The 23,000-nt window shown below is 46.9% G+C and overlaps 1 protein-coding gene across 5 annotated transcripts in view; it reads right to left on the bottom strand.

The window, feature by feature from the left end:
* The window catches only part of LOC120940808 (myelin basic protein), a 239,111-nt gene extending 216,811 nt beyond the window's left edge, over positions 1–22,300 (bottom strand). Inside the window, exon 1 of one of the 5 annotated variants that reach the window (XM_040353865.1) lies at positions 22,135–22,300. The gene's annotated coding sequence lies outside the window, so the exon portion shown is untranslated. The remainder of the gene's footprint in view (positions 1–22,134) is intronic. The other 4 variants (XM_040353863.1, XM_040353864.1, XM_040353866.1 and 1 more) reach the window with 4 other exon arrangements.
* Between the last annotated feature and the right edge of the window lie 700 nt (positions 22,301–23,000).

Raw genomic sequence — 23,000 nt, 5'->3', positions numbered from 1 at the left:
ATGACGTCAGTCCTACAGCCACACGCCCCTACAGTTGTAAACACACACAAAGTGAACACTAACTCCTACAGCGCCCCCTGTGGTTAACTCCCAAACTGCAACTGTCATTTTCACAATAAAGAAAGCAATTTAAATGCATTTTTTGCTGTGAAAATTACAATGGTCCCAAAAATGTGTCAAAATTGTCCGAAGTGTCCACCATAATGCCGCAGTCATGAAAAAAAATCGCTGATCGCCGCCATTAGTAGTAAAAAAAAAAAAAAAAAAAAAACTATACCCTATTTTGTAAACGCTATAAATTTTGCGCAAACCAATCGATAAACACTTATTGCGATTTTTTTTACCAAAAATAGGTAGAAGAATACGTATCGGCCTAAACTGAGGAAAAAAAAAATGTATATATGTTTTTTGGGGGGATATTTATTATAGCAAAAAGTAAAAAATAGTGCATTTTTTTCAAAATTGTCGCTCTATTTTTGTTTATAGCGCAAAAAATAAAAACTGCAGAGGTGATCAAATACCACCAAAAGAAAGCTCTATTTGTGGGGAAAAAAGGACGTCAATTTTGTTTGGGAGCCACGTCGCACGACCGCGCAATTGTCTGTTAAAGCGACGCAGTGCCGAATTGTAAAAACGCCTTTGGGCATTTAGCAGCATATTGGTCCGGGGCTTAAGTGGTTAAACAGCTGCGTGCTTCAGCATGTGTAAAAATACCTTGTTCCTGTAGTACAGAGCATAATCAGAGCGCAGATCTCTTGTACAAAGAAAAATCTCTGCTCACCAGAGGTTGGACATGGCAACCCCCACCACCATCACCTCAAACACTTCAACTGCTGCTCAAGGAGTAAGAGTTCTTGGTGGGGTGTGATGGACCGCTAAAGAGCCAGGATTCTTCTCTGTGTGAGACAACACCAGTCCGACCCTCCTATAAATGATTCTATATATACTACTATCTATAGAATTTAAAGTTATTCAAGATAGCAAGTACAATCAAATGAACCGATAATCCAATGCAGTAAAACATGTAGATGTGCTAAAGTCAGAGCATTTACTCAATTTACCTTAAAAGGACACATAGGTCACTTGATAGGTGCTAGATGGGGGAAATAGTCATACATGAAAGCATAGTGTACTCTTGTTATGCAGAACAGAACAAAATTCTTGACGGCAGAATCTGGTGAACATTTGCATAACCCGAGTCTGTGCATTTCTAGTCTCCTGGGGCGCTGTATAAGATGCAAGACACACGCAGTCACCTGTATCTGTGTCGGCAGATTCCAGAGATATCCTCACATGGGCCTTCTGGTGTCTGTGCTGGGAACCTTCTTCTCTTATTGCATGATCTCTCACTAACTCGACTTAAAATATAGGTGGAAATCTTAATATTGTTTGTACTATCACCTTGATACATAAGGCTTTCCCAAGTACATAAGCAGCTAGTAACCTACAAGGTGTGTTGGTGAATACAGTTCCTGTATTACAAAACAGGAGCATGAGATCAACAGATTACTGAGGAGAAGCAGCCAGGGTGAGCTGACACACCACAGCTATAAAACAATGAAAAGCTGCATCTGGATAACAGCAAGAATGAAGCAACTGATAGCAATTAGGTGGATTCACTAATGGCAGACAGGAAAGGAATTTGCCCCAGAGCTTAGTGAATGCGGTGAAGTTTGCCTTTGCAAAGAATGTACAATCACATGCATGTGATGAGACGATAGAAGTCAGCAGAGCTTCACCTCATTCACTAAGCTCTGGAGAAAATGCAAAGTGAACAGTCTGCCTTTAGTAAATCAAAGCCAGTGCACCTCCGTAGCAGACATGCTGATCACACTAGTATGGCAGTGTTACTATAGCAGGTGACAGGAAGTAATAAGAAACAATACAGTGCTTACATTTTACATTATTCCATTCCTCAAGCATGTAAACAAAGCAGTACCTCCAAAACTTGGTCCACAAGCTGTTTTGACTACACTTGGTGTACAGGTTTTTTGGGGTTAATAAAAAGGCTTTGCGGAGGAGAGAGGCACGGGAGTCCTACAGGGACTACAACTCCTAGCATGTCCATTCACTGCCCCCTAGAAGGACTACAACCTTCAGCATGTCCCAACACTGCCCCCTAGAGGGACTACAACTCCTAGCATGTCCATTCACTGCCCCCTAGAGGGACTATAACCCCCAGCATGTCCTGACACTGCCCCCTAGAGGGAATACAACACCCAGCATGTCCATTCACTGCCCCCTAGAGGGCCTACAACCCCCAGCATGTCCCGATACTGCCCCCTAGAGGGACTACAACTCCCAGTATATCCATTCACTGCCCCCTAGAGGGACTACAACCCCCAGCATGTCCCGACACTGCCCCCCTAGAGGGACTACAACCCCCAGCATGTCCCGACACTGCCCCCCTAGAGGGACTACAACCCCCAGCATGTCCCGACACTGCCCCCTAGAGGGACTACAACCCCCAGCATGTCCTGTCACTTCCCCCTAGAGGGACTACAACTCCCAGCATGTCTCGTCACTGCCCCCTAGAGGGACTACAACTCCCAGCATGTCCATTCACTGCCCCCTAGAGGGACTACAACTCCCAGCATGTCCTGTCACTGCCCCTAGAGGGACTACAACTCCCAGCATGTCCTGTCACTTCCCCCTAGAGGGACTCCAATCCTCAGCATGTTCTGCGACTGTCCCTTAGAGGGACTATATCTCCAGGCATGTCCTGTCACTGCCCCCTAGAGGGGCTACAACTCCCAGCATTACCTGTCACTGCCCCCTAGAGAGACTACAACCCCCAGCATGTCCCGTCACTGCCCCTAGAGGGACTACAACTCCCAGCAAAGAGAAAAAAAAAGGCTTTGAGGAGGCAACAGAACACCTCCTTACTGCCTGTGAAATGCCCTCTGAAAAGCAATCCACCAAGGATTGCTCTTCAGAGGGCTAACGCTAGTGTAAAGTAGCCCTAAAGAAGAATTCCAGGCTGATGCAAAAAAAAAAGAAAATAGGTTTGTACCCATGCAGAATATATAGCCTGTCTAGAGGAGGTCCAATACAGAGGATTACTTTGCTTAAGCACTTCAGCCCCAAAAGATTTGGCTGCTCAATGACCGGGCCATTTTTTTGCACTGCGTCGCTTTAACTGACCATTGCGCAGTCGTGCGACGTTGTACCCAAACAAAATTTACATCCTTTTTTTCCCCCATTTTTTTTTTCCTCAGTTTAGAGTAATATGTATTCTTCTACATATTTTTTTGTTAAAAAAATAAAAATAAAATAAAAAACGCAATAAGCGTATATTGATTGGTTTGCACAAAAGTTTTATAGCCAGATTCAGAGAGACTTACGACGGCGTATCAGTAGATACGTTGTCGTAAGTCCAAATGAGCGTCGTTGTATCTTTGCGTGCATTCTTAAACTGAGATACGCCTCACTGTTGCCAAGATACGAACGACGCAAGTCTCCTACGCCGTCGTATCTTGGCTGCATATTTACGCTGGCCGATAGGGGAGCGTACGTGGATTTACGGGTCGAATATGTAAATGAGAAAGATACGCCGATTCACGAACAAACGTACGTACGCCCGTCGCAGTAAGCTACGCCGTTTATGTAAGACATACGCCGGCGTAAAGATAAAACACCTCTATAGGTGGCGCAGCCCATGCAAGGTATGGACGACGGAACAGCCATCGTATTTTACGTTGTTTGCGTAAGCGTACATGAATGGGGCTAGGCGTAGGTTACGTTCACGTCGAAAGCATTGAGTATTTGCAACGTGATTCTGAGCATGCGTGCGCATGCGCCGTACCAACGGCCCTCATTTACATGGGGTCACGGTTACTTTACATGTAGCACGCCCACTACCTGCCTAATTTGAATTAGGAGGGGTTACGCCGGGCCATTTGTGCTACGCCGACGTAACTTAGGGAGCACGTGCTTTGTGAAAACTGGCCTTGCCTCTCTATTTTACGTCGGCGTAGCGCAAATGAGCTGCGCTACGCCTGCTTAAACATACGCCGATCTACGTGAATCTGGCTAATAGTGTCTACAAAATAGGGGATAGAATTATGGCATTTTAATTATTATTTTTACTAGCAATGGTGGTAATATGCGATTTTTATCGGGACTGCGATATTGCAGCGGACAAATGGACACTTTTGACACATTTTTGTGGTTAACACTAGGGGGCGATCAAGGGGTTAACTGCGTTTCCTCAGTGTGTTCTAACTGTGGGGGGATGGGACTGCCTAGGGGAGGAGAGAGATTGTTGTTCACTTAGTATGAACACACAATCTCTCCCCTCTCCCCTGAGAGAACACACACAGATCCCGGTTCTCACTCTGTCACGAGCGATCGCGGGTGCACCGCGGTTATCGTATCGGCGCGCCTCCTACAGCATCTTAAAAGGCCGACGCACAGTTATGGCGGCTCGCCCAGGGGAGCCATTCTGCCACTCTAACACTGCGGCGGCTGGTCGGGAACCGGTTAGCCTGTAGTGCTGCTGCCACCTGTGCCCAGATCATCCTCTCTCCTGTTCCAGAAGGTGTGCGGCCCTCTGACATCATCATGTACAATACAGGACCTGCATTTTGCACAATGACATGAACGGAAAAAAAAAAAAAAAAGAGAGGCCTAGTTGTCATGAAACCTGTGGGGGGAAAAGACTGCAGGCCTTAAAATGAGTGTAAGAAATTCTCTGTATTAGTACTGGAAGAAAAAACAAACTTTATAATCTGTATATGCCAGGAAGAAAGGGGCCAAAAGAATTAATTTTTCTGGGCTAGTCCGGAGTAAGCATACAAATCATATACTGTTATTGAAATGCAAATTTGTAATTTTTAGCAAAAGTCAAAGTCTAATCCCTCATCTTTATCTCTAACCACTTCCTCTGGTGTATGCAGACATCTGTGACTCAGGACTTTCACAGGCAGGACAGTTGTGTAACTCAGTGGTCATCAACCCTGTCCTGCAGGGCCCACTAACAGGCCAGGTTTTATGTATTACCTTGGGGAGATGCAGTCTAGAATACTGCAATCACTGAGTAGCAAATTATATCAGCTGTGATGTATTTCAGTTATCTTGCAAACCTGGCCTGTTAGTGGGCCCTGCAGGACAAGGTTGATGACCACTGGTGTAACTGACAGCCTGGATATGGAGGAATAATTGGGTCTCAGGGGGCAGACTAAGTTTTGTTAACAGATTATGCAACTGTAAGTCTAGGTTCACACATATGCAGGTTGAGGAACGCATCCTAATCACATGCATTCCAAGACCTGCAGGCAAAACACACTGCTTTTTAGCAAATGTTTGGGGTGCCATTGATTCTTAAAGGGGTTGTAAAGGAAAAAAATGTTTTCCCTAGCTTCCTTTACCTTAGTGCAGTCCTCCTTCACTTACCTGGTGTGGAGAAAGCCTCTTGAGGGGAGCGAGCAGGAGTGTCGCAATTACTGTGTGGAGTTACAGACAGGAGAACAGGAAGTGAGGATTTCTCAGAAGAAATAAGGACATTTAAAAGCAAAATCAAAGGACGGGGTAAGTGAAGGAGGACTGCACTAAGGTAAAGAAAGCTATTTAGGAAAAAAAAAAAATCCTTTACAACCCCTTTAATCTGTCTCCTCCCCCTCCCTCCGGTGCCATTTAGGGGGAAGGTGGGGAACAGGTAACTACGCCGCACAGTAGGGAACTTCATTGCCGGGCTCCCACACCAGGAATAGCGAAGAACGGCTGCGGTGTCGACCTTGCAGGCTCCCTGGACACGTAAGTGTCCATATATTAAAATTCAGCAGCTGCAGTATTATGTAGCTGCAGACTTTACATTTTTCATGCTGGGGGGGGGGGGGGGGGGGGGCTGTACCTCCTCTTTATTGACCATGGCATTTTTTTCTATTTCTATTCAATCATTTAATTTACACAAATCAAGCTTTCTTTTGGTGGTTCGTAATGACCGCTGTTTTTTTTTTTGTTTTGTTTTTTTGTGATATAAATAAAAAAAAAGATAGAAAATGTAAAAAAACAACAAACAAAAAAAACAAACAATATTTTCTACTTTCTTTTATAAAACAAACATATTTAATAAAATCAATTTTAGCCCCCATTCACATCTAGGCGTTTTTACGCCTGTAGTGCTACACCGCTGCCGCCAGAGGGATGAAAACACATGTCCCTCTATGGAGATGGTTCACATCTCCACGCTGAACGCCGGACGCCTGCAAAAAGGTCCCGGACCTTTTTTTCAGGCGGCTTTCGGCGTTCGGCTAGGAGATGGCAACCATCTCCATAGAGGGGGTCAATCTGGGGCACATCTAGGCGGACAATACCGGCGTTTTGTCGCCGCAAATCGCGGTACAAAACGCCGCTATTTGTACCACGATTTGCGGCGACAAAACGCCGGGAATTTGTCTGCCTAGGTGTGAATGGAGCCTTAGGCTAAAGTGTATTCTGCTACATTTATTCGGATTGTGTGAATGTTGTAGAATCTACTAACTATGGGATATTTGAAAATTGATCAGTTACTGACAGAGAATCTCATTTATTGAGGCCCTAAAGTGCAAATTCCCCCCAAATGACCCATTTTTGGAAAGTAGGCAGCCTTATTCATTTAGTAAGAGGCACGGCAAATTTTTTGTCCCAACTTTTTTGAAAATTAAGAAATGTAAATATTTTTTTTTTTAACATGCTGTCACCAGTGCAGTACAGCCTCATTGTATGACTGATGTGGCAGTGATCAGGGACATCGATTGTGACAGTGGACTTCATTCACAAAGCGGTATCTTAACCGCATCCGAATATGCCGCAAGACACCACTTGCGTTTTTCAAAAAGTTTTTGGCATACACTAAAAAAATGCTACTAAAATACTGCATGGAGTTTTTTTTAAGGAAGTCATGCGGTATTTTGGTAGTGAAAACATGCAGCAATGTAACGTCTGGTGGTAGCCGGTGTATTTATTACCAGTAGTTAAGGAGCGCAGACGTTTTTTTTTTTTTCATTGCTGGATTTTTTTATATTTTTTTAAGTTCAACTGTCATCGGGGAGCTCTGATAGGCACCAATAGGCTGCACTGATAGGCAATGATCAGGAGGCACTGATATGCGGCACTAAAGGGCACTGATAGGTGGCACTAATGATGAGGCACTGATGGGCAAAGATAGGTGGCACTGGTGGGCACTGCTTAGCTGCAGTGTGTGTGTGTGTGGAGTGTCCAATGTCCTGTTTACACAAGTCGGTAATCTGCTTTTTTTTTTTTCTCCTCATGTTGTCAGCGTGAGACTCTATTTGTGGGGAAAAAAGGACGCCAATTTTGTTTGGGAGCCACGTCGCACGACCGCGCAATTGTCTGTTAAAGCGACGCAGTGCCGAATCGCAAAACCTGGCCTGGGCATTTAGCTGCCTAAAGGTCCAGGGCTTAAGTGGTTAATTTGTAAAAAAAAATGAAAACCATTTATCATTTTCCTTCCACTTCACAATTATGTGCCACTTTGTGTTGGTCTATCACATAAAATACATTTAAGTTTTTGGTTGTAACAAAAAGTGAAACATTACAAATGGTTACTCGGATAATGTACTAGGCTGGTGCACCCTACTTTGCTTATTTTCCTGCGAGGAGATCCCTGGTTGAACATAAAACTATTACTAATGCCGCGTACACACGGTCGTTTTTTGTCTTGTAAAAAAACATAGTTTTTTCTCATGAAAAAAAAAACATGACGTTTTTCAAACTTAATTTTAAAAAACGACGTTGCCTACACACCATCGTTTTTTCAAACTGCTCTAGCAAAGCGCAGTTACGTTCAGCGCATACGACGGCACTCTGTTCCATTCAAGCTTGCGTCATAACTTGCTTCTGAGCATGCGCAGGTTTAAAAAAACTTAGTTTTAAACGTCTTTTTACCCACACACTATCATTTTAAATGACACAAAAAACGACATTTTGAAAAACGACCTAAAAAAATTGAAGCATGTTCGAATTTTTTTTTTTTTCGTTTTTCAGAAGACATAAAACAACGTTTTCCCCACACACGGTCATTTTAAATGACGTTTTTAAAAATATCGTTTTTTTTTTTATCACAAAAAACGACAGTGTGTACGCGGCATTAGACTTCACTCACAGGGAAAGCCATTGCATAGAAGAGCAGGAGCCACATCGCGCTTTGTGACATTCATAAATCACATCATCTGCTGTTTCTGGTGCACTACAATCCTACAAATTGTGTAGCTTAAAGTAGAAGTCTGGGCTGGCCCAAAAATGGGGAATCTAATATGGATTATTACTTGCCTTAACCCACAATGCTCCAATCTTCTTTTCTCCCCCAAAATGTTAGCTGGCAATCCAACATTCTCACATAAAATGCAAGACCGACAGCCACTGCTGTATATGATGATATCAGTGAGAATGGCAGCCAGATGACTGGTCAGAGAGCAACATGAAAGAAAATAAAAAACTTCAGAGGACCGGTCATCACTACTGCAACTAGGGGTGTGGGAGAGTACAGAACCAACCTGCAGTTCTACTTTAATTATACAAAACATGTATTTTATTGATATTCGATGTTAATCTTTATTAACCACTTGAGGACTGCCGCACGACGATATACGTCGACAAAATGGCACAGCTGGGCACAAGGGCGTACATGTACGTCCCCTTTAAGAGCCCAGCCGTGGGTTGTGCGCTCGTGACCCGGTCCTCGTCTCCATGACCGCCCCTGCAGGAACAGCAGCCCCAATCGCCGCCGGTGTCCCGCGATTGGGTCAGAGAGAGGAAGAACGAGGAGAGGTGAGTGTAAACAAACCTCTCCCTGTGCTTCCTAGTGTGGCTGTCACTGATCGTCTGTTCCGTGTTATAGGAAACGACGATCAGTGACGTCACACGCACAGCCACGCCCCCCCACACAGTAAGAACACTCCCTTAGGGCTTACTTAACCCCTACAGCGACCCCTCCTGGTTAACCCTTTCACTGCCAGTGTCATTTCCACAGTAATCAGTGCATTTATTATAGCACATTTCGCTGTGAAAATGACAATGGTGACAAAAATTTGTCAAAAGTGTCCACCATAATGTCGCAGTCACGAAAAAAATCACTGATCGCCGCCATTACTAGTAAAAAAAATAATTAATAAAGATGCCATAAAACTTTCCCCTATTTTGTAAACGCTATAACTTTTGCGCAAAGCAATCAATAAACGCTTATTGCGATTTTTTTTCTTTTTACCAAAAATATGTGGAAGAATACGTATCGGCCTAAACTGAGGGGAAATTTTTTTTTTTTTTATATATATATATATATATATATATATATATTTTTGGGGGATATTTATTATAGCAACAAGTTAAAAATATAGAATTTTTTTCAAAATTGTCACTCTATTTTTGTTTATAGCGCAAAAAAAAATTAAAAACCGCAGAGGTGATCAAATACCACCAAAAGAAAGCTCTATTTATGGGAAAAAAAGGACGCCATTTTTGTTTGGGAGCCACGTCGCACGACCGCGCAATTGTCAGTTAAAGCGACGCAGTGCCGAATCGCAAAAAGGGGCAAGGTCCTTAACCTGCATAATGGTCCGGGGCTTAAAGCGGAGTTCCGGCCACAATTTCACTTTTTAAATATAAATATCCCTGTAATACACAAGCTTAATGTATTCTAGTAAAGTTAGTCTGTAAACTAAGGTCCGTTTTGTTAGGTTGTTACAGCATTTAGACACTTTATAAAATAGAAATTGACTGGGGCCATCTTAAGTGTGGGCATCATGAAGCCAGACTGTATGACTTCCTGGATTTCAGCCTTGCAGATCTCGCACATGCTCAGTGCTGCACAAGCAGTGTAATAGGTTTCAGATCAGGTTTCAGCACCTGTACTGTCCAAGTCACATGATTCTTCGAGACTGGGGAGTGCACAGACTCCTGGAACGTTACACCCACTACATTCCCAGGAGTCTGTGCGGTGAAGCTTAAAGCGGATGTTCCGCCAAAAAAAAATATTAAAAGCCAGCAGCTCCAAATACTGCAGCTGCTGACTTTTAATATTAGGACACTTACCTGTCCTGCTGCTCCCCCCTCCATCCACGCTGAGGGAACCAGGAAGTGAAGCGCTGCGGCTTCACTGCCCGGTTCCCTACGGCGCATGCGCGAGTCGCGCCGCGCCCGCCGATTGGCTCCCGCTGTGTGCTGGGAGCCGAGTGTTCCCAGCACACAACGGGGGGGGGGGGGGCGACGGCATGTGACACAATGCCCGTCTTTTGCCCATGAATGCCGGGCCGGAAGTGGGTGCAAATACCTGTCTTTAGACAGGTATCTGCACCCCCCTCCCCCCTGAAAGGTGTCAAATGTGACACCGGAGGGGGGGAGGGTTCCGATCAGCGGGACTTCACTTTAGGGTGGAGAACCGCTTTAAGCTCCTAGGTGCAGGAAGAGGGAAGATTAACTATTCTGCCTAGCAACAACACTTTGAAGGCATCTAAAAAAAAATTAAATTTCTTAAAGGACTAATGACATTTTTTTAAAACTACTGATGTAATGTTATATTTATGGTTGGAACTCCACTTTAAGTGGTTAAAAGTCACCAGCTAAGCCCTGATCTCCATCTGTAACCAATTCCACTCTCTGTCACAGGAAGAGTGTAACTGACAGCCTGGATTCAACTTTATCCAGTGTGAAAAGCAAGTTGGCAGCGGTCTGAGGGGGTTGTATTGGATCTCAGGGGACAGACTGCAGAAGAGAGTGTTTACTGATTATGCACTGGTTGGTTGTAAAGCTGAATAGTTCACAACTGACAGTGGTTTCTATATGCATGAGCAAAGGTTACTAATTTACAGCCTCTCATATCACATAGGAACACATCTTCAACTGTAGTAGCTGCGACTACTACAGTAATTCTCCATTTCCACAGCGGGGCCTAAAATATGATTACCTATACTGGCTTAATCAAAGAAACTATGCAATAAAATCATATCGAGAATGCAACTGTTAAGCCTCGTATACACTTTCGGATTTTCCACGGACAAAGTGTAAGACTTTTGTCTGAAGGGCATTGGCCATGAGCTTGTCTTGCATACAAACGGCAAAGAATTGTCAGCCAACAAAAAAAAAAAAAACTATGTGTTTTTTCAGCTCTTTAGCTCCACCCATTGGGCAACTTCTGCTAATGTTGTGCTATGGTGAGCATTGCTTCTGAGCATGCGTGTTTGTTTTTTGGATTTTTGTCAGAAGGACTTCTGTACACACGATCGGAAAATCCAACAACACACATTTGTTATTGGAAAATTTTAAAGCATGCTATGCCACATTTGTTAGTGGAAATTCTGACAATTGTCCGATGGAGCGTACAAACGGTCGGATTTTCCGACAACAGCCTGCCGTCACACAATTCCCATTGGAAAAATCCAGGAAGCCTAAAAATCCTCCCCTGTAGTGGGGCTGTACTTGCACTAAAGAGTTAAATGCTTTTTATTATCCAGGGGAGATGGTAAAGCACCTTCACTTACCTGATCCTCTGCTCCTGCAGGCTCCTCCACATGGCCAGAGCCCCAGGGCCTCCACTCCCCTTTCCTTTGGTGGTCTAAGCTGCTCTTACATCAAGACCAATGCAGGGAACATAGCCCTTGGACGTGAGGATGCTGAAGAACAATCAACCACTCAGAGCATTGCAGATTGCTCTTCAGTGGGCTAACACTCGTGTAAACAAGCCCTTACTGTGCTTTAATGCCTCCTTGTAACATCCTTGATGAACTCTCCTTTCCCCCCCCCTCACTTGAATTTGTTTGGAACAAGTAGCACATGTTAATTGTTATGATGTGTACTGCTCCATGCACATTACACATCCCATAGTCCCTACTCCATCGGAAGACCAAGCAAGAGTGTGGCTATGTTCGTACATAAAGTGCTACAATGGAGAACGAATGTTGTCACCCTCAAGAATCGTTATCGCAATCTTTTTCCCGTTGCGATTCTTGACACAGGGTTTCACGATCTTTGGCATGAAAAGAGTTTCCTCTCTACTCTCAGCCAAAAGTCAAAGTCTGGGCAGCCTGCCAAGTTTTGAAAACATTCTTTATCAGTGGAAGTCTAAACATTGAATCACATTGACTTTTACATCAAAGGAATAAACTTCTGTAAGTAAATTAGGAACGTTTAACCACTTAACCTCGTTCCCACCGGGCTTGTTTTTCAGATTCGGTGTTTACAAGACTAAAACAGTTTTTTTTGCTAGAAAATTACAAAACCCCCAAACATTATATATATTTTTTTCTAACACCCTAGAGAATAAAATGGCAGTCATTGCAATACTTTTTGTCACACCATATCTGCGCAGTGGTCTTACAAGCGCACTTTTTTGGGGGGAAAAAAAATCACTTTTTTTTAATTAAAAAATAAGACAACAATAAATTTTGCCCAATTTTTTTTATATATTGTGAAAGATAATGTTACGCCAAGTAAAATGATACCCAACATGTCACGCTTAAAAATTGCGCCCGCTCATGGCATGGCGTAAAACTTTTACCCTTAAAAATCTCGATAGGCGACGTTTAAAAAATTCTACAGGTTGCATTTTTTGAGTTGCAGAGGAGGTCTAGGGCAATTATTATTACTCTCGCTCTAACGATCGCGGCGATACCTCACTTGTGTTGTTTGAACACCGTTTTCATATGCGGGCGCTACTCGCGTATGCGTTCTTCTTTATTTTTATTTAGTTTATAATTTTTTACACTGAAATAAAAAAAAAAAATTATCACTTTTATTCCTATTACAAGGAATGTAAACATCCCTTGTAATAGAAAAAAGCATGACAGGTCCTCTTAAATATGAGATCTGGGGTCAAAAAGACTTCATATCTCATATTTAGACTAAAATGCAAAAAAATAAAAAAATTAATTGAAACAAATTTTTTCAAATGACAAAAAAAAATATATGTTTCTTTAAGACGCTGGGCGGGACAGACGTTTTGACGTCACTTCCGCCCAGCAGAGCTATGGGGACGGGTGGGGGCAATTTTTCCCTCACTCACATCCCCAGTCAGCTGCCGAACGGAGCCGATCGCCTCCGCCGCTACCGAAGGCTACGGTAAGCGGCGGAGGGCGCGGGAGAGCGGCGGGAGGGGGGGGAACCTCTCCCGCCACCGATAACGGCGATCTTGCGGCGAATCCGTCGCGGAGACTGCCGTTATCGTGTACAGGACCGGCCACTGAAGAGATGGATATCTCGGTTGTGGCAGCAGCTGCTGCCGTTACCGAGATATCCATCTTTAAAAAGAGGACGTCTTTTGACATGGGGCGGTGGTCAAGAGGTTAAACACCAAACCTTTTTCTGACAGCTCTTTTCAAGTTAAAATCATTATTTTTTTTGCTAGAAATTTACTTAGAACCCCCAAACATTATATACTTTTTTAGTAGAGACTCTAGAGAATAAAATGGCGGTTGTTGCAATATTTTATGTTGCACTGTATTTGCGCAGCAGTCTTTTTAATGATTTAAAAAAAAAAATAGCCAGTAAAGTTAGCCAATTTTTTTTTGTATAAATGTAAAAGATTTTACGCCGTGCGAATCGTGATCTTCATTCTAAGCAAAAAAATTGTGATTCTCATTTTGGCCAGAATCGTGTAGCTCTACCACCCTCTAACAGAAGTCAGATCACAGCAGCAAAAAACAATGACATTTGGAGATCTGGGAGGAGGCTGAGAGCATCAGAAGGTACTTCAACACACACCAACACATACCTAAAGCGGATGTGCCATGGGGAAAAAATATTAAAAGCCAGCAGCTACAAATACTGCAGCTGCTGACTTTTAATATTAGGACACTTACCTGTCCTGGAGTCCAGCTCTGATCGCAGCAGAGCACGAGCGATCGCTCGTCTCTCTGCTGCTCCCCCCGCCATCCACGCTGAGGGAACCAGGAAGTGAAGCGCTGCGGCTTCACTGCCCGGTTCCCTACGGCGCATGCGCGAGTCGCGCTGCGCCCGCCGATTGGCTCACACGCTGTGTGCTGGGAGCCGAGTGTTCCCAGCACACAACGGGCGACAGACGGGAAGTCAGAAAAACCCGTCTTTCGCCCGTAGCGTGTGGCCGGAAGTGGGTGCAAATACCTGTCTTTAGACAGGTATCTGCACCCCCCTCCCCCCTGAAAGGTGTCAAATGTGACACCGGAGGGGGGGCGGGTTCCGATCAGCGTGAGTTCCACTTTAGGGTGGAGAACCGCTTTAAATAGAATTTCCTTTTAAAACCAGCATTTAGTGTCACTTAAACGGTGAACTTCAGGAACATACACCTACATTTATATATATTTCTCAATAGCCACAAAAGGATATAAAACATCTCTAAACGCACCATATAGGATTACAACCCCAGATACTACCTTCTAAAAGTACCAGTGACATCATCACTGTGCTGTACACTGTCTGCACAGAGAGCAGAGCTGTGAGGGGGATCCAGCAGGCTCCACCCACTATAGGCTGCCTGCAGAAAACTACAGGAGGGGGCGGAGACAAGACCAGTCACCCAGTAAAAGGAGAGAGCACAGCAGTGACTGGAACAGGAAGCTCTGCACAGAAGTAAAGTTTCACATTGGATTTCTGCACAGATCTGGAAAAAATATACAAAGAACACCAAGATTCCAGTGAGATAAAACATGATGAATGGATTTAGACAATATTTATCCTGGAGTTCAGCTTTAAGCCCTGGCTCACATTGTTGCGATTTGGAATGCGACTTGACATGTCAAATTGCATGCCACATTGGCGGCTATTGCCCGCAATGGAACCATCCGAATTGGTGCTACACTGATTCCCAAAAGTAGTTTCTGTACTACTTTTGGCGATTTCAATAGACATCTGTGCAGGAAACCGCACAGATGTCCCAGAAATCGTCGGACTGACATGTGGGAATAAAATCGTGCGAGTTCAGCGGAACTTGCGCAGTTTCAATCCTGCAGCAGTGTGAACCTAGGCATATCACACAGCACACAGGAACAGAGCTGATGCTGTCAATCAGCTGGAGGTCCCTCCCTTGTCACCATTTTTCTCTTGGCGTCAGAAGAGGAATGAAGGAGCAGACAGAAATTACACTTAGTGCTCTTAATTTGAGACAAGTACACACTAGAGGGGTGTGCTCTGTTCATATTTCATGTCTGAGGTTTACAACCACATTTAAAGCGGTGGTTCCCCCTTAAAAACAACATTTTTTTATTCCCCTGCCCCCCACATTCCATCACGATTAAGGCTCTTAATATTTTTTTCCTGCTGTACATACCTTAGTACAGCATCTTCACCCGTGCATCCGGGTTGCGAGTCCCGCGGGAGTGGGCGTTCCTCACAGGCTGTTGATTGACGTTTTCTCCAAAAATGAGCTCTCCCCCCGTCGCGTAAGCCGCGTCACGGTTGGCGAAAGGAGCCGAACGGCGAGTCGGCGCTATACTGCGCATGCGCATCGCCGTTCGGCTCCTTTCGCCAATCGTGACGCGGCTTACGCGACGGGGGGAGAGCTCGTTTTTGGGGAAAACGTCAATCAACAGCCTGTGAGGAACGCCCACTCCCGCGGGACTCGCAACCCGGATGGACGGGTGAAGATGCTGTACTAAGGTATGTACAGCAGGAAAAAAATATTAAGAGCATTAATCGTGATGGAATGTGGGGGGCAGGGAAATAAAAAAATTTTGTTTTTAAGGGGGAACCACCGCTTTAAATGTGGTTGTAAAGTGCAGTTGCTGTAGATCTGAGGGGAAGATCTGAAATGAGGGGAAGCTCTGCTGATTTTATTATCTAATTATGTACAAGCTAAAATGCTGTATTTATATTTCTTGCATGTCCCCCTCGGATCTACAGTGACTGCACTTGTAGTGCAAAGTGGTTTTGCCTTTAGTAAATAGCCCCCAGTGTCCGCATATCGGCGAACTGCAGAGCTACAGAGCGTAGATTTGAAACGGAGAAAACTGCTCTGGAAGCTTTCTCCGGATGGGGCTCTGTAGTTTGGAGATCGCTCAGAGTCTTGGGTGGGATGGGATCTCCAACCCTGTGTCCGGGGGTTGTAGACAGCCAGCAGGGTGTGTGCCCAGGTGCATACAATGAGGGGCTGGTGAGAGCAGTAAGTGAAGGTAGGTGGAGTGTGAGCAGCTTGCTACTGCTGTGTGAAGACAGACCTGTATGTGGAAAGCGGTCTGCCCTGTGGGAGACTGCAGCCCATGTAAGGGGGATTCTTTGCCCAGGGACTGGGAAAGTTTGGCAAGAGTCAGGAAGACTACGGAAGCCAGTGGGCCAGATTCATGTACAATGGTGCAGATTTGCACCGGCGTGGTGCATAATTTTTAGACTACACCGGTCCAGCGCGGAGCGGCAGTTAGATGATTCAAGAAACTTTTTTTGTCTACGATGCCCCAGCGGGGCGGATGTTAGATGGCGTAAGGCCAAATGGGAGTCACCCTATGCTAATGAAGTGCCGACCGTGGCGCAGGGGTCACGCCGGGGCGCATCTTAGACCGCACATGCTCAGTGACATCCAGGGGTAAATGCCCCAATCTGCACATGCTCAGAACTGCGCCCTGGCGTGACCCCTGAGCTACGCCGGCCCACTACCAACGCCCAGTCCATAAATCAGCCCAGACTTCCGCCCTGCAGGTGCAAATGTACTGAAGCTTTTTTTTTCCAAGCTAGGTCACTTGATGTGTTGTCCAGCAAGTGTTGTTGCTCAGCTCGTCTGTAACGCTGCTGCTTTAGCTGCTCTCCAGCTGACCTGTGCAAGTCTGGTGCAAAGTTACCCCTGCTTTTATGAGGGGTAACTTGGCGCCGGAAATTTCAGTTCCGCGCACCGGGAGTAGCCTGTGCCGGTCAAGCTTAGGTTGATGAATCGGCCCAAAAACCTCATTTGCATATTTAAAACACAAAAACCATGGCCGCGCCAGATCGGACCAGCGTAAATCTGCGCCAACGCCGCGCCGGCGTGGAAATGTTACACCGAGGCGATAAAGTCTATTTGGAGGCGTAATCTGGGTCTCTGGGTACGGCGCAGCAATCCGCCGGCGCAAATCTGCACTTACGCCGCGCATCGCCCAAAAAAACGGTGTAAGTGCTACATGAATCTGCCCCAGTGAGTCCAGGGGGCTGGAAAGAATCAAGTCTGTTGAGAGCAACCAGAGGAACTGCTGACATAAGAGCCAGGTGGCTCTGTATATTTCTGTTGTTCATAAATTAACTTTGAACCCCTGTGTGGGAATCCTGAATGGACTTCTGTTTTTTTCACTTAAACGTGGGCTACCAGGCCCTTACCTATAAACGCCTGTCGGATGTGGACTCACTGCACAAGACATGCGTCTATCACTTGAGCGAAATGCCCCCAATATCGCAGTTGTGATCATGCGACTCCTGTGTACATGTGTGGGAGTAATGTGAATGTGGCCTGGCCAAACGGCTGAAGAGTCTAATGGCCCGTACACACGATCCGAATATCGTACGAAAAATGTGCGAGGAAGAATCGTACAATAATCAGATCGTTGGTACAGGGCTTCCGTGAGCCAATCATGACAGTTCATCCGATATTATTTTATCAGACATGCACGAAAATTTTCCTCGTAAGATACCAGATTGTACGATTTTTGTTTAGTCAGTACAGTTGTCGTCCAAAAATACAACACAAATACATTACAACACATGACATCACTTCTGATTTTTTTTTCTGTCATACGAGAATTTTCGTGACTTTAGTAACCTATTCAGTTTCTGATTGTGACTAGTAAACGGAAAAAGTCGGACGATCTGTCGTCCGATTTTCGGATCGTGTGTACGTGGCATAAGCCAGGAAGACGATGGAAGAGCCCACGACAGCCAAAAGTGCAGACACTGTAGTGCTGGGGGGGAACCCTAGACAGGCAAGTCTGCCATAATGCGCTAATATGCTGTGCACACCAGTACATTATGCCATAAAGCTCTTGGGGGACAATTTTTTATTTTAGCAGAAGTATAAGGCTGCTTTCACACTGATCAGCTTTTCTTTGTTTTTGCATTTAAAAAAAAACATATGACCATTAAATCTTACGGAACTCTTCACACTGGTAAGGGATGATGAGCTCTGGCGTGTTCACACACTGCACGTGCAGAGCCCGCCGGGAAGTCGGCACGGTGCTGCGCTTATCGCAGGTAGGGAGACATTGTCCCGATGCACGGCTGCAGAGATCGGGAAATGTCTCACTGCGTGTGATTAGCGCAGCCCCGTGCCGACTTCCTGGTGGGCTCTGCACGTGGCGTGTGTGAACACGCCAAGCTCATCCCTAATACTGGTCAGTTGTGAGTCTGCTGAGAAGTCCTGCAAGCTGCATTTTTGGTGCAGTATATAAATAAAACAAAAAAAAAAAGAACCAAAAACACACCTCTCCATTGAAATGAATGGAAACACGTAGAAAATGCAATTGCAGTTGCGTTTTAGGTGCGTTTGGGTGACAGGTTCTTTTTCCACAGGTACAAAGCACACCAGCCACGCGGCAAAAACAAACGCATGTGTGTTTTTACTGCAATGAAGCGGTGAGAAAGTAGCCTATTTTTCTGTTAACATCTGTGCGTCGTAAAATTGGTTTTAGCGCATTTTTAATGTGTTGCGGTAAAATAGAGCGCAATGCATGTGTTCTGCATGCATTTTAATGTGTTTTTCCTTTTGCTCATCCTGGGGAAAAATAGACATGCGTCTCAAAAAAAATACACAAAAAAGAAAAAAGCATGGTGGGTTTTTGCTGTGCTGCCACAGACTTCAATGGAAGGTGTGATTTTCAGGGGGGACACTGAAAATGCAGCAAACCGGACTTCTGGAAAGATAGGATTTTGGGCCTGGTTAACATCAAAGCGGTTTCCCGGAGGCTGCGTTCAGGGCTGGGACAAGGGGAGGGCAGAAATGTCACCTGAGCACTGTGGTATCATGTGAAGGGCAGGGGCACCACAAAGAGATTGGAGGAATTTAGTGTTGGGAGGGGGAATATGGGGGGGTGTCAGGAGGTAAGAATTGTTCTAGGAGGGGGAATTTGTGAAGGTGTGCTAGGAGTGGTGTTTTGGGGTTAGATGTGTGTTGAGAGGGGATGGGGGGGGGGGGGGGAATTGTGCTACAAAAGATAATATGGGGGGCATTTGTGCTAGGATGGGGGATTGGGGAGGGGGATTTGTGCTCAGAGGGGGCATTTGGGAGTGGGAGGGAGAGGATTTGTGCTTGGAAGGGAAAATTGTGGGGGGATTTGTGCTTGGAAGGGAAAATTGTGAGGGGATTTGTGCTGAGAGGGGAAATTTGAGGGGTAGAGGATTTGTGCTAGGAAGGGGGAATTGTGCTGGGAGCATCTGAGCTGGGGAAGGGGGCGCGGGACCAAAGATTTGTGCTGGGAGGGTAGATTTGTACTGGGAGAAGGGGGCATTTATGCTTAAGGGGTAAGCTGATTAATGTTATATTTGGGTGGGGGGGGGGGGGGGTTTGGCAGGTTAGCCCTGGGCCCTAGATGACCTAGTCCTGGCACTGGCTGCATTTACTTGGATACTTGGATAAAGTAGGTCATTCATTTACATAGGTTGCTCGTGCACGTCGGTTTTTCTGCGGGTGTGCGATTACGCGTCTCCCCGCACTAGGGTGACCCTAACCTAAAGGAGGACTATTTTTCAATAGTTTTTGCCGCACAGAAAAGCTGCGTTTTACCTCAGTAAATGCACACAGGTGTGAACAGGGCCTTCCATTTTGTGGCAATGAAAGGAAGAAGGGCACACTTTGTGGGTGTCAGAGGAGTTGTTTGGTCCCTGTAAGGTCCATCCACAATGGTGACACGGGACACAGTGTGGGGACACAGCCCTGACATGTGTGAGGGGACATGGGCACAGTGTGGGGACACAGCCCTGACATGTGTGAGGGGACATGGGCACAGTGTGGGGACACAGCCCTGACGTGTGAGGTGACACGGGGCACAGTGTGGGGACACAGCCCTATCATGTGTGAGGTGACACGGGGGCACAGTGTGGGGACACAGCCCTATCATGTGTGAGGTGACACAGGGGCACAGTGTGGGGACACAGCCCTGACATGTGTGAGGTGACAGGGGGCACAGTGTGGGGACACAGCCCTGACATGTGTGAGGTGACATGGGGCACAGTGTGGGGACACAGCCATGACATGTGTGAGGTGACACGGGGCAGAGTGTGGGGCCACAGCCATGACATGTGTGAGGTGACACGGGGAACAGTGTGGGGACACAGCCCTGACATGTGTGAGGTGACACGGGGCAGTGTGGGGACACAGCCCTGACATGTGTGAGGTGACATGGGGCACAGTGTGGGGACACAGCCCTATCTTGTGTGAGGTGACACAGGGCACAGTGTGGGGGGACACAGCCATATCATGTGTGGGGGGACAAAGCCATATCATGTGTGAGGTGACACGGGGCACAGTGTGGGGCCACAGCCCTGTCATGTGTGAGGTGACAAGGGGCACAGTGTGGAGACACAGCCCTATCTTGTGTGAGGTGACACAGGGCACAGTGTGGGGACACAGCCATATCATGTGTGAGGTGACACGGGGCACAGTGTCGGGCCACAGCCATGACATGTGTGAGGTGACACGGGGAAGAGTGTGGGGCCACAGCCATGACATGTGTGAGGTGACACGGGGCAGAGTGTGGGGCCACAGCCATGACATGTGTGAGGTGACACGGGGAACAGTGTGGGGACACAGCCCTGACATGTGTGAGGTGACACGGGGCACAGTGTGGGGACACAGCCCTGACATGTGTGAGGTGACACGGGGCACAGTGTGGGGACACAGCCCTGACATGTGTGAGGTGACATGGGGCACAGTGTGGGGACACAGCCCTATCTTGTGTGAGGTGACACAGGGCACAGTGTGGGGGGACACAGCCATATCATGTGTGGGGGGACAAAGCCATATCATGTGTGAGGTGACACGGGGCACAGTGTGGGGCCACAGCCCTGTCATGTGTGAGGTGACAAGGGGCACAGTGTGGAGACACAGCCCTATCTTGTGTGAGGTGACACGGGGCACAGTGTGGGGACACAGCCATATCATGTGTGACGGGGCAGAGTGTCGGGCCACAGCCATGACATGTGTGAGGTGACACGGGGCAGAGTGTGGGGCCACAGCCATGACATGTGTGAGGTGACACGGGCACAGTGTGGGGACACAGCCCTGACATGTGTGAGGGGACAAGGGGCACAGTGTGGGGACACAGCCATGACATGTGTGAGGTTGCACAGGGAACAGTGTGGGGACACAGCCATGACATGTGTGAGGTGACACGGGGAACAGTGTGGGGACACAGCCATGACATGTGTGAGGTGACACAGGGCAGAGTGTGGGGCCACAGCCATATCATGTGTGAGGTGACACGGGGCACAGTGTGGGGACACAGCCATGACATGTGTGAGGTGACACGGGGCAGAGTGTGGGGCCACAGCCATATCATGTGTGAGGTGACACGGGGCACAGTGTGGGGACACAGCCATGACATGTGTGAGGTGACACGGGGCAGAGTGTGGGGCCACAGCCATATCATGTGTGAGGTGACACGGGGCACAGTGTGGGGACACAGCCATGACATGTGTGAGGTGACACGGGGCAGAGTGTGGGGCCACAGCCATATCATGTGTGAGGTGACACAGGGCACAGTGTGGGGACACAGCCATGACATGTGTGAGGTGACACGGGGCAGAGTGTGGGGACACAGCCCTGTCATGTGTGAGGGGACAAGGGGCACATTGTGGGGCCACAGCCCTGTCATGTGTGAGGTGACACGGGGCAGAGTGTGGGGACACAGCCATGACATGTGTGAGGTGACACGGGGCAGAGTGTGGGGCCACAGCCATGTCAAGTAGTCATGCTTCCTGTGTAGTAGGCGGGGAAGACAAGACTTGTTTTTTTCATGTGTGATCGGCTCGTCTCCCCGCCACAATGTCATCCCGGAAGCCCAGCCAGCTGAGCACACACACACACACTGCAAGCAGATGTCCCCGCACTGCAAAGAGGGACACAAACATCTGCACTGCAGAGAGCCTCGGCACCGATCACATCGCCTATACAGTACAGGGCTGACACCTCATACACACCGCACTGATTACTGACAGCTCACCCACCTCCACCCATCACAGGTCTATACCCATCCCCCCATAAGGAAAACTAGATGCACCCACCGTGTCCTCATATAGGCGCCTCCTGAGGGTCCGGGACACTAGATGAGGGGACAGGTGAGGGGGACAGGTGATCAGATCTCGTCGTCTGTACGATGCCCGGGGAGCTGCCTCCCTCCCTCCGCCTCCACACAGGCGGCCCCACCTCCAGCTCTATGTACAGGTTTGTACGGGCTGCTCGCCGCTCAGCGTTCCTTCGTACACAGCGGAGGTGCAGCACCGAGCCTGCCTGCTGCCTTTCCTTCCGTCTCAGCGCTGAGCTGCTGCCTGTCAGTGATCGGGGAGGAGGCACGCCACCTGCTGGTCAGGACCCGTATCTCTCGGCTCTGGTCTCTACCCTGCTCAGGTGTGACCCTTCCCGGATTCCTGACATGTCACATCCTAATGTTCAACCTGCGGCCCTCCAGCTCTTACGGAACTACATGTCCCATCATGCCTCTGCCTATGCTTGTAACTGTCAGCCTCTTACAATGCCTCATGGGACTTGTAGTTCTGCAACAGCTAGAGGGCCACATCCAGCACACATCCACCATTCAGGGAGCATTCACAGCTAAGCCTAGCAGGAACTCCCTTTTTTATTTATTTTTTGCACATTCTTCAATCGTTAAAGCGGAACTTCAGTCATTTTTTTATCTAGTAAATCTTCTGCCCTTGTTGTTTTAACTTTGGATAGGATTTTTTTTTTTCCTGCCAGTAAATACCTTATAAGCCCACTTCCTGTTTCTTGTCTGGCCATTTGCCTAGGCTTTGACATCATGCACAGCTCTCTCTCTCTTGTGAGAGTTTGCCAGGAAGGGAGAGGGGATGAGTCGTAAGAGGGCCAATGAGAGCTGCAGAGCTGGCAGTGTGTGTCTGTGTAAATCCAGGAA

The sequence above is a fragment of the Rana temporaria genome, chromosome 5 (genome assembly GCF_905171775.1).
Source record: "Rana temporaria chromosome 5, aRanTem1.1, whole genome shotgun sequence".
NCBI lineage: Eukaryota > Metazoa > Chordata > Amphibia > Anura > Ranidae > Rana > Rana temporaria.
Note: the sequence above shows the minus strand (reverse complement) of the source record. Positions and strands in the feature narration are given on the sequence as shown.